Genomic DNA, 11,629 nt, shown 5'->3' with positions numbered 1-11,629 from the left:
TCCTTCACACACTCCACTGATGGAGAGTGTACCGAGCTTTTCAAATGCCCTTTTTCCATGCAAATGATTGGTAGGACGTTTATAGACTATTTGCATCTACAGTCTAGATTAGAGGAGAGCACAAGCATCTAAGAGACTCATCGGAAGGCATTCTATTTTGTTACATTGAAACATATTTTCATAATTCTTTAGGCCCATTTGGGCTCCAAGTATTTTTTTACACTGTCAAATTTCCCCTCAAGCTATTAACGTAAAAGCTTGAAATTATATATCGAAAAAGTTTCAGTCACACTAAGTAAAGGCAACAGGTGTAATGCTTTAGTAGCCTATTTTGTTATGAGCATGTTTGAGCCTTTATGAAGTGTCATAATAATACGTTATGTAATAATACATTATATCTGTCAGCTTTAAGTCAAGTGTTACAGGTTTGTCTGTACTTGCAGGATAGTATCACCTAGAAAGTCAGAGGAGAAACAATGTCTAATCAAATCAAATTTTATTGGTCACATACACATGGTTAGCAGATATTAATTAATGCGAGTGTAGCAAAATGCTTGTGCTTCTAGTTCCGACAGTGCAGTAATATCTTTTTTCTTTCTTTTTTTTAACCTTTATTTAACCAGGAAGGGCTCATGGAGATTTAAAATCTATTTTTCAAGAGCGTCCTGGCCAAGATAGGCAGCGCCAAGTCATTACAAAAATTACAGACAAACAACATGAAAAACTACAATTAATCTAGTAAAAACCATAGAATTAACAAAGAATATAACAAAATCAAAAACAGCAAATTAAAAACATTGACATGTCAGGGAATCAGTCTCAAGATCATTCATCAGTGATTTAAAAATACCAATCGGGACAAGTTCTTCCAGTTTAAAAGTATTTTGTAAGGCGTTCCAAGCCGATGGTGCAGAGTACATAAAAGCCCTTTTACCAAATTCAGTTCGGACATTTGGAACAGATAGCAGGATAAAGTCCAGCGAACGAAGAGAGTACCCACCACATTTCTGAACAATAAAAATGCCCAAATAAAAAGGTAGTAAACCCAAAATGGCTTTGTAAATAAAAGTATACCAGTGACTGAGCCTACGAGTGACTAGAGAAGGCCAGCCAACCCTGGTATACAAAGTGCAGTGGTGCGTAAGGGTTTTGCAATTTAAAATAAATCTCAAAGTGCCATGGTAAAGGGTGTTAATTGATCTCAAACACTGAGCGGAAGCATTCATATATAAAATATCCCCATAGTCTAGTAAAGGCATAAATGTAGCTGATACTAGCCTCCTTCTGGCTTCAAAATGAAAAACAAGCCTTATTCCTAAAATAAAATCCTCATTTCAGCTTCAATTTTTTTGTAAGTTGTTGAATATGCATTTTAAAAGAGAGGCCATCATCAATCAAAATTCCAAGATATTTATATGAGGTTACAAACTCAATCTCCTTGCCCTGACTGGTAGTAATAGGTGAAAGGTTCAGAGGTCTATTTCTTGCTTTCAAGAAATCTAACAAGTAATCTAACAAATTCACAACGACTACCTTATACACACAAATGTAAAGGGATGAATTAGAATATGTACATATAAATATATGGATGAGTGATGGCCATGCGGCATAGGCAAGATGCAGTAGATGGTATAGAATACAGTATATACATATGAGATGAGTAATGTAGGATATGTAGACATTATTGAAGTGCCGTTATTTAGTGACTAGTGATACCTTTATTAAATCCATTTATAAAATGTATTAAATTGGCCAGAGATTTGAGTCTGTATGTTGGCAGCAGTCACTCTATGTTAGTGATTGCTGTTTAACAGTCTGATGGTCTTGAGATAGAAGCTGTTTTTCAGTCTCTCGGTCCCAGCTTTGATGCACCTGTACTGACCTCGCCTTCTGGATGATAGCAGGGTGAACAGGCAGTGGCTCGGGTGGTTGTTGTCCGTGATGATCTTTTTGGCCTTCCTGCGACATCGGGTGCTGTAGGTGTCCTGGAGGGCAGGTAGTTTGCCCCCGGTGTTGCGATGTGCAGACCGCACTACCCTCTGCAGAGCCTTGCGGTTGTGGGTGGAGCAGTTGCTTTACCAAACGGTGATACAGCCCGACAGGATGCTCTCGATTGTGCATCTGTAAATGTTTGTGAGTGTTTAGGTGACATGCCAAATTTCTTCAGCCTCCTGAGGTTGAAGAGGTGCTGTTGTGCCTTCTTCACCATGCTGTCTGTGTGGGTGGACCATTTCAGTTTGTCTGTGATGTGTATGCCGAGGAACTTAAAACTTTCCTCCTTCTCCACTACTGTCCCAATGATGTGGATGGGGGGATGCACCCTCTGCAGTTTTCTGAAGTCCACGATCATCTCCTTTGTTTTGTTGACGTTGAGTGAGAGGTTTTTTTCCTGACACCACACTCCGAGGGTCCTCACCTCCTCCTTGTAGGCTGTTTCGTCATTGTTGGTAATCAAGCCTACCACTGTAGTGTTGTCTGCAAACTTGATGATTGAGTTGGAGGCGTGCATGGCCACACAGTCATGGGTGAACAAAGAGTACAGGAGAGAGCTGAGAAGGCACACTTGTGGGGCCCCAGTGTTGAGGATCAGCGGGGTGGAAATGTTGTTTCCTACCCTCACCACCTGGGGCGGCCCGTCAGAAAGTCCAGGACCCAGTTACACATGGCGGGCCGAGACCCAGGGTCTCGAGCTTAATGACGAGTTTGGAGGGTACTGTGGTGTTGAATGCTGAGCTGTAGTCAATGAACAGCATTCTTACATAGCTATTCCTCTTGTCCAGATGGGATAGGGCAGTGTGCAGTGTGATGGCGATTGCGTCGTCTGTGGACCTATTGGGGTGGTAAGCAAATTGGAGGGGGTCTAGTGTATCAGGTAGGGTGGAGGTGATAAGATCCTTGACTAGTCTCTCAAAGTACTTCATGATGACAGAAGTGAGTGCTACAGGGGGGAAAGTCACTTAGTTTAGTTACATTAGCTTTCTTAGGAACAGGAACAATGGTGGCCATCTTGAAGCATGTGGGTACAGCAGACTGGGATAGGGATTGATTGAATATGTCTGTAAACACACCGGCCAGCTGGTCTGCGCATGCTCTGAGGACACGGCTAGAGATGCTGTCTGGGCCGGCAGCCTTCCGAGGGTTAACATGTTGAAATGCTTTACTCACTTTGGCCATGATGAAGGAGAGCCCACAGGCTTTGGTAGCGGGCCGTGTCAGTGGCACTGTATTGTCGTCAAAGCGAGCAAAGAAGTTGTTTAATTTGTCTGGGAGCAAGACGTCGATGTCCGTGACGGGGCTGGTTTTCTTTTTATAATCTGTAATTGACTGTAGACCCTGTCATATACGTCTCATGTTTGAGTCGTGGAATTGCGACTCTACTTTGTCCCTATCCTGACGCTTTGCTTGTTTGATTGCCTTGCGGAGGGAATAGCTACGCTGTTTGTATTCGGTCATGTTTCCAGTCGCCTTGCTGTCACGTATACTCCCTCTCTGGCCTCTAGGTCATCAGGCTGCTGATTATCCTGCACACCTGTCACCATCGTCTTGCGCACCTGCACCTCATGACACTCACCTGGACTAAATCACCTCCTTGATTATCTTCCCTATATCTGTCACTCCCCTTGGTTCTTTCCTCAGGTGTTATTGACTTTGTTTTCATGTCGGTTCATTGTTTCTTTTATTTATTAAAACACTCACTCCGTGAACTTGCTTCCCGACTCTCAGCACACTTGTTACACTTGCCATGATTAAAAGCGGTGGTTTGCGCTTTCAGTTTTGCACAAATGCTGCCATCAATCCACGGTTTCTGGTTATGGAAGGTTTTAATAGTCAGTTAGAGTAGCAATGGTCCAGAATGCTACCAGCTCATGTCGCGCATTCAATATGAAGATAGAATTTAGGAAGCCTTGTTCTCAGATTAGCTTTGTTAAAATCCCCTTCTACAATAAATGTAGCCTCAGGATATATGGTTTCCAGTTTGCATAGAGTCCAGTGAGGGTCTTTCAGGGCCGTCAAGGTATCTGGGGGGGGGGGGGGGGGGGGGATATACACAGCTGTGACTATAATCAAAGAGAATTCTCTTGGTAGATAATGCGGTCGGCATTTGATTGTAAGGAATTCTAGGTCAAGTGAACAAAAGGACTTGGGTTCCTGTATGTTGTTATGATTACACCATGAGTCGTTAATCATAAGGTATACACCCTCACCTTTCTTCTTACCAGAGAGATGTTTGTTTCTGTCGGCGCAATGCGTGAAGAAACCGGGTGGCTGTACCGACTCTGACAACATATTCCAATGGAGCCATGTTTCCGTGAAACAGAGAATGTTACAATCTCTGATGTCTCTCTGGAAGGCAACTCGTGCCCTAACTTCATCCACCTTGTTGTCTAGAGATTGGACATTGGCAAGTAATATGCTCGCAAGTGGTGGAAGGTGTGCTGGCCTTTTGAGTCTTACCAGTAGGCCGCTCCGTCTTCCTCTCCTCCGGCGACCGCGTTGTTTTGGGTCAGCCTCTCGCATACCCCTAGAGCATCGAGCCAGCGGGGTGGTGGCACTGGAATCCTCATCTCTCCCAAGTGGACATTCTCTCTTTCTCCCCTGACCCATCTGTCTATCTCCTCATTTGAATTCCATGCTGTCACAGTTACCAGCCCTTTCAAGCTTAACATCCTTATCATTTATCGCCCTCCAGGTTCCCTTGGAGAGTTCATCAATGAGCTTGACGCCTTGATAAGTTCCTTTCCTGAGGATGGCTCACCTCTCACAGTTCTGGGTGACTTTAACCTCCCCACGTCTACCTTCGACTCATTCCTCTCTGCCTCCTTCTTTCCACTCCTCTCCTCTTTCGACCTCACCCTCTCACCTTCCCCCCCTACTCACAAGGCAGGCAATACGCTTGACCTCATCTTTACTAGATGCTGTTCTTCCACTAATCTCATTGCAACTCCCCTCCAAGTCTCCGACCACTACCTTGTATCCTTTTCCCTCTCGCTCTCATCCAACACTTCTCACTCTCCCCCTACTCGGATGGTATTGCGCCGTCCCAACCTTCGCTCTCTCTCTCCCGCTACTCTCTCCTCTTCCATCCTATCATCTCTTCCCTCTGCTCAAACCTTCTCCAACCTATCTCCTGATTCTGCCTCCTCAACCCTCCTCTCCTCCCTCTCTGCATCCTTTGATTTCCTCTGTCCCCTATCCTCCAGGCCGGCTCGGTCCTCCCCTCCTGCTCCGTGGCTCGACGACTCACTGCGAGCTCACAGAACAGGGCTCCGGGCAGCCGAGCGGAAATGGAGGAAAACTCGCCTCCCTGCGGACCTGGCATCCTTTCACTCCCTCCTCTCTACATTTTCCTCTTCTGTCTCTGCTGCTAAAGCCACTTTCTACCACTCTAAACTCCAAGCATCTGCCTCTAACCCTAGGAAGCTCTTTGCTACCTTCTCCTCCCTCCTGAATCCTCCTCCCCCTCCCCCCCCCTCCTCCCTCTCTGCGGATGACTTCGTCAACCATTTTGAAAAGAAGGTTGACGACATCCGATCCTCGTTTGCTAAGTCAAACGACACTGCTGGTCCTGCTCACATTGCCCTACCCTGTGCTTTGACCTCTTTCTCCCCTCTCTCTCCAGATGAAATCTCGCGTCTTGTGACGGCCGGCCGCCCAACAACCTGCCCACTTGACCCTATCCCCTCCTCTCTTCTCCAGACCATTTCCGGAGACCTTCTCCCCTACCTCACCTCGCTCATCAACGCATCCTTGACCGCTGGCTACGTCCCTTCCGTCTTCAAGAGAGCGAGAGTTGCACCCCTTCTGAAAAAACCTACACTCGATCCCTCCGATGTCAACAACTACAGGCCAGTATCCCTTCTTTCCTTTCTCTCCAAAACTCTTGAACGCGCCGTGCTTGGCCAGCTCTCTTGCTATCTCTCTCAGAATGACCTTCTTGATCCTAATCAGTCAGGTTTCAAGACTGTGCATTCAACTGAGACTGCTCTTCTCTGTGTCACGGAGGCTCTCCGCACTGCTAAAGCTAACTCTCTCTCCTCTGCTCTCATCCTTCTAGACCTATCTGCTGCCTTTGATACCGTGAACCATCAGATCCTCCTCTCCACCCTCTCCGAGCTGGGCATCTCCGGCACCGCGCACGCTTGGATTGCGTCCTACCTGACAGGTCGCTCCTACCAGGTGGCGTGGCGAGAATCTGTCTCCGCACCACGTGCTCTCACCACTGGTGTCCCCCAGGGCTCTGTTCTTGGCCCACTCCTATTCTCGCTATACACCAAGTCACTTGGCTCTGTCATATCCTCACATGGTCTCTCATATCATTGCTATGCAGATGACACACAATTAATCTTCTCCTTTCCCCCTTCTGACAACCAGGTGGCGAATCGCATCTCTGCATGTCTGGCAGACATATCAGTGTGGATGACGGATCACCACCTCAAGCTGAACCTCGGCAAGACGGAGCTGCTCTTCCTCCCGGGGAAGGACTGCCCGTTCCATGATCTCGCCATCACGGTTGACAACTCCCTTGTGTCCTCCTCCCAGAGTGCTAAGAGCCTTGGCGTGACCCTGGACAACACCCTGTCGTTCTCCACCAACATCAAGGCGGTGACCCGATCCTGTAGGTTCATGCTCTACAACATTCGCAGAGTACGACCCTGCCTCACACAGGAAGCGGCGCAGGTCCTAATCCAGGCACTTGTCATCTCCCGTCTGGATTACTGCAACTCGCTGTTGGCTGGGCTCCCTGCCTGTGCCATTAAACCCCTACAACTCATCCAGAACGCCGCAGCCCGTCTGGTGTTCAACCTTCCCAAGTTCTCTCACGTCACCCCGCTCCTCCGCTCTCTCCACTGGCTTCCAGTCGAAGCTCGCATCCGCTACAAGACCATGGTGCTTGCCTACGGAGCTGTGAGGGGAACGGCACCTCCGTACCTTCAGGCTCTGATCAGGCCCTACACCCAAACAAGGGCACTCCGTTCATCCACCTCTGGCCTGCTCGCCTCCCTACCTCTGAGGAAGCACAGTTCCCGCTCAGCCCAGTCAAAACTGTTCGCTGCTCTGGCACCCCAATGGTGGAACAAGCTCCCTCACGACGCCAGGACAGCGGACTCAATCACCACCTTCCGGAGACACCTGAAACCCCACCTCTTCAAGGAATACCTGGGATAGGATAAAGTAATCCTTCTAACCCCCCCCCTTAAAAGATTTAGATGCACTATTGTAAAGTGGTTGTTCCACTGGATATTATAAGGTGAATGCACCAATTTGTAAGTCGCTCTGGATAAGAGCGTCTGCTAAATGACTAAAATGTAAAAATGTAAAAAAATGGATAAGATCCTATGTCCAGGGTGGAAGTCCGAACAAAGGATCCGCTTCGGGAAAGTTGTATTCCTGGTCGTAATGTTGGTAAGTTGACGTCGCTTTTATATCCAGTAGTTCTTCCCGGCTGTATGTAATAACATTTGAGATTTTCCTGGCTAACAATGTAAGAAATAATTAATAAAACAATTAATTACTGCATAGTTTCCTAAGGACCTGAAGCGAGGCAACCATCTCTGTTGGCGCCATTGTAGATGTCTGCACAAGCTGCATGATCAGTATAACACGCTATATTCAGGAGGTTGCATATCCTCCACATGGTCCATAATTATTGGCACCCTCGATATAGGTGATCATAAAAAATTATGCAAATAATGAGTTATATTGCAGGCGGCCCAAAAATTTGGTAAATTATATTATTTTATACAATTGCTCAGAGAAAGACAAATTATTTGCGCCCCTATTTTCAATACTCTTGCACTCTCCCCTTACAAGGATAACGACACAACCTTTTTCTAAAATGTTTTATGAGATTGGAGAACACATTAGGAGGGATCTTACACCATTCCTCCATGAAGAATCTTTCCAGATCCTTGATATCCTTCGTCTGCTCTTATGGACTGCCCTCTTCAATTAAAACCACAAGTTTTCAATGGGGTTCAAGTCTGGAGACCGAAATGGCCATTGCAAAATTTCAATTAACCATTTCTTTGTTTATTTTGATTAGTGTTATTTTCTTGCTGGAAGATCCACTTGCAGCCAAGTGTCAGCCTCCTGGCAGAGGCAACTAGGTTTTTGGCTAAAATGTCCTGGTACATAATAAAGTTAATGATGCTGTTGACCTTAACAAGGGCCCCAGGATTAATAAAAACTAATAACATCAAACTACAGGAAAAGTACTTTTCTGCATTTGATTCTGTTTTTCCAACACCAAATCCACCACTTGTGTGGCCATAGAGCTCTATTTTCATGTAATCTGACAATAGCACCGGTTCCAATCCAAGTGCCAATGCCGTTTATCAAACTCCAGACGGTGCTATGCTATACTCTATGGACACAAGGCCTGCATAGCTGCGTAGGGGAAACAAGTTGAGTTGCACAAAATGGAATATACCGTTGTGAATGAAGTTCAGAATTTCACAATTTCATGTGTAGACCTACAACATCTAAAGACCTGCACTGTACTGAGAGCTTTGCCGTTTCTAAAAATATGTATTTTGGTGTCAGAGGAGGCTGGTGGGAGGCACTATAGGAGTACATGCTCATTGTAATGGCTGAAAAGGAATACAGTCGAGGCCAAAAGTTTTGAGAATGACACAAATATTAATTTCCACAAAGTTTTCTGCTTCAGTGTCTTTAGATATTTTTGTCAATGTTACTATGGAATACTGAAGTATAATTACAAGCATTTCATAAGTGTCAAAGGCTTTTATTGACAATTACATGAAGTTGATGCAAAGAGTCAATATTTGCAGTGTTGACCCTTCTTTTTCAAGATCTCTGCAATCCGCCCTGGCATGCTGTCAATTAACTTCTGGGCCACATCCTGACTGATGGCAGCCCATTCTTGCATAATCAATGCTTGGAGTTTGTCAGAATATGTGGGTTTTTGTTTGTTCACCCGCCTCTTGAGGATTGACTACAAGTTCTCAATGGGATTAAGGTCTGGGGAGTTTCCTGGCTATGGACACAAAGTATCAATGTTTTGTTCCCTGAGCCACTTAGTTATCACTTTTGCCTCAAGGCAAGGTGCTTCATCATGCTGGAAAAGGCATTGTTCGTCACCAAACTGTTCCTGGATGGTTGGGAGAAGTTGCTCTTGGAGGATGTGTTGGTACCATTCTTTATTCATGGCTGTGTTCTTAGGCAAAATTGTGAGTGAGCCCACTCCCTTGGCTGAGAAGCAACCCCACACATGTATGGTCTCAGGATACTTTACTGTTGGCATGACACAGGACTGATGGTAGCGCTTACCTTGTCTTCTACGGACAAGCTTTTTTCCGGATGCCCCAAACAATCAGAAAGGGGATTCATCAGAGAAAATGACTTTACCCCAGTCCCCAGCAGTCCAATCCCTGTACCTTTTGCAGAATATCAGTCTGTCCCTGATGTTTTTCCTGGAGAGAAGTGGCTTCTTTGCTGCCCTTCTTGACACCAGGCCATCCTCCAAAAGTATTTGCCTCATTGTGCAAGCAGATGCACTCACACCTGCCTGCTGCCATTCCTGAGCAAGCTCTGTACTGGTGGTGCCCCAATCCCGCAGCTGAATCAAATTTAGGAGACGGTCCTGGTGCTTGCTGGACTTTCTTGGGCGCCCTGAAGCCTTCTTCACAACAATTGAACCGCTCTCCTTGAAGTTCTTGATGGTCCGATAAATGGATGATTTAGGTGCAGTCTTACTGGCAGCAATATCCTTGCCTGTGAAGCTCTTTTTGTGCAAAGCAATGATGACGGCATGTGTTTCCTAGCAGGTAACCATGGTTGACTGAGGAAGAACAATGATTCCAAGCACCGCCCTCCTTTTTAAGCTTCCAGTCTGTTATTCCAACTATGTCAGCATGACAGAGTGATCTCCAGCCTTGTCCTCATCAACACTCCCACCTGTGTTAACGAGAGAATCACTGACATGATGTCAGCTGGTCCTTTTGTGGCAGGGCTGAAATGCAGTGGAAATGAGGGACTTTGCCATGCAAATGATTACTCTGATCACTCTTTATAACATTCTGGAGTATATGCAAATTGCCATCATACAAACTGAGGCAGCAGACTTTGTGAAAATTAATATTTGTGTCATTCTCAAAACTTTTTGCCACGACTGTACATGGAACAGAGTCAAACGTGGTTTCCAAATGTTTGATTTGTTTGATACTGTAAAAATAATTCCATTCCAGCCATTTCAAATGAGCCCATCCTCCTATAGCTCCTCCCACCAGCCTCCTCTGTAGGGTGTTTTTGGAGCCTTTGTTTTTTTCAGGTCCCCATACTGCACAATGAGGATGAGGAAGGGATTCGCTGTTTGGGGTAAGTTTATCAAAACAAGTGAAATCACAAAAAAGAGATTTGGTTGTGAAAAAGAAAACTTATCCTTTAACTACCTTGCTGGCTGTCTCCAAATCCACACAGACAACAACTAAAAAGTTATACCTACACTTTGGCACAACATAGAGACTGGTTAAAGGATTTGTCAACCGTGAATGAACATTGGTTTGACTGCTAGGTGTGGTGTGGGAAATCAGCAGCTCTGTCGCTGTCTTTCCCTCTGTCTGGCTAGAAAATGAACCACCATGAACCACCATCTGGAAGGAAATAGATGGAAGTGCATTCCCTATAGCAGAGAGGAAGAGGCGAAGCGAGAGGATTACTCCGCCCAAAATCTGTCCGAGTGAGATCCGCCCTGATACATGTGGATGCACGTGGCATTCTGGCAACTTTGAGAGAAAAAAACGACTTAGTTGTGCATGTTGTTCACACACAGACACACACACACACACACACACACACACACACACACACACACACACACACACACACACACACACACACACACATACACACACATACACATACACATCTGCACTCTCATTGGCTAGAATGGTTCCACTTGATCCCGCCTGCCTTCAATCGTTGAGGACATGTATTTCCATTGTTAGAGCAGTGACTTGGCTATCTTGTCAATATAATATATAATCTTTGCCTATAGTCACAGCTGCAACCAGTCAGGGAAGACAAACAATTAATTAAAACGGACCAATTAGCTCACACTTCACAATCACATGGCTACCATAATTCACAGAATAGAGGCACCTCCACCCTGTAGGTGGAAACTGGAACATATTCTTATAGAGATGTGAAAAAGCATATTGTGGACATTCTGTCACTGAATGGATTCAGAAGTTCTTCAGTAAAGCTTTACATCACAAATAGCGTATTACTTAATTACTGTAAGCCTAGATACCTGTTACCTGTGTGAGGGTCTGTTAGTCTGTTGGACTACAGTGAAGTGATGATAGGCTATGGCTATGATTCGGTCCTGGTGTCTTTTCAGACCATGAGACCTTAGCAGGAAAAACCACTCTGGGTGATAGATAGGTATTGTACAGTCTTGCTAACCAGTCTGTCTGTAACGAGATAATGCTATGTACCATCACATGCTATGGTGAGACTGTGTTAGCTCAGCTGGTCTTGCTGTGTTGGGATGATGTTATGCTAGTTGACAGTTGTGTGGCGTTATCAGTGACTCATTGCTTCCAGAGAGATAAGCCGTTGGCCTAGTGTACGTCTCTTCTTTGAACACCCAACACCTAATAGGCAA

This window comes from Salmo salar, chromosome 20, assembly GCF_965601325.2.
Source record: "Salmo salar chromosome 20, fSalSal1, whole genome shotgun sequence".
NCBI lineage: Eukaryota > Metazoa > Chordata > Actinopteri > Salmoniformes > Salmonidae > Salmo > Salmo salar.
The sequence above is the reverse complement of the archived record's forward strand: the minus strand, read 5'-3'. Positions refer to the sequence as shown.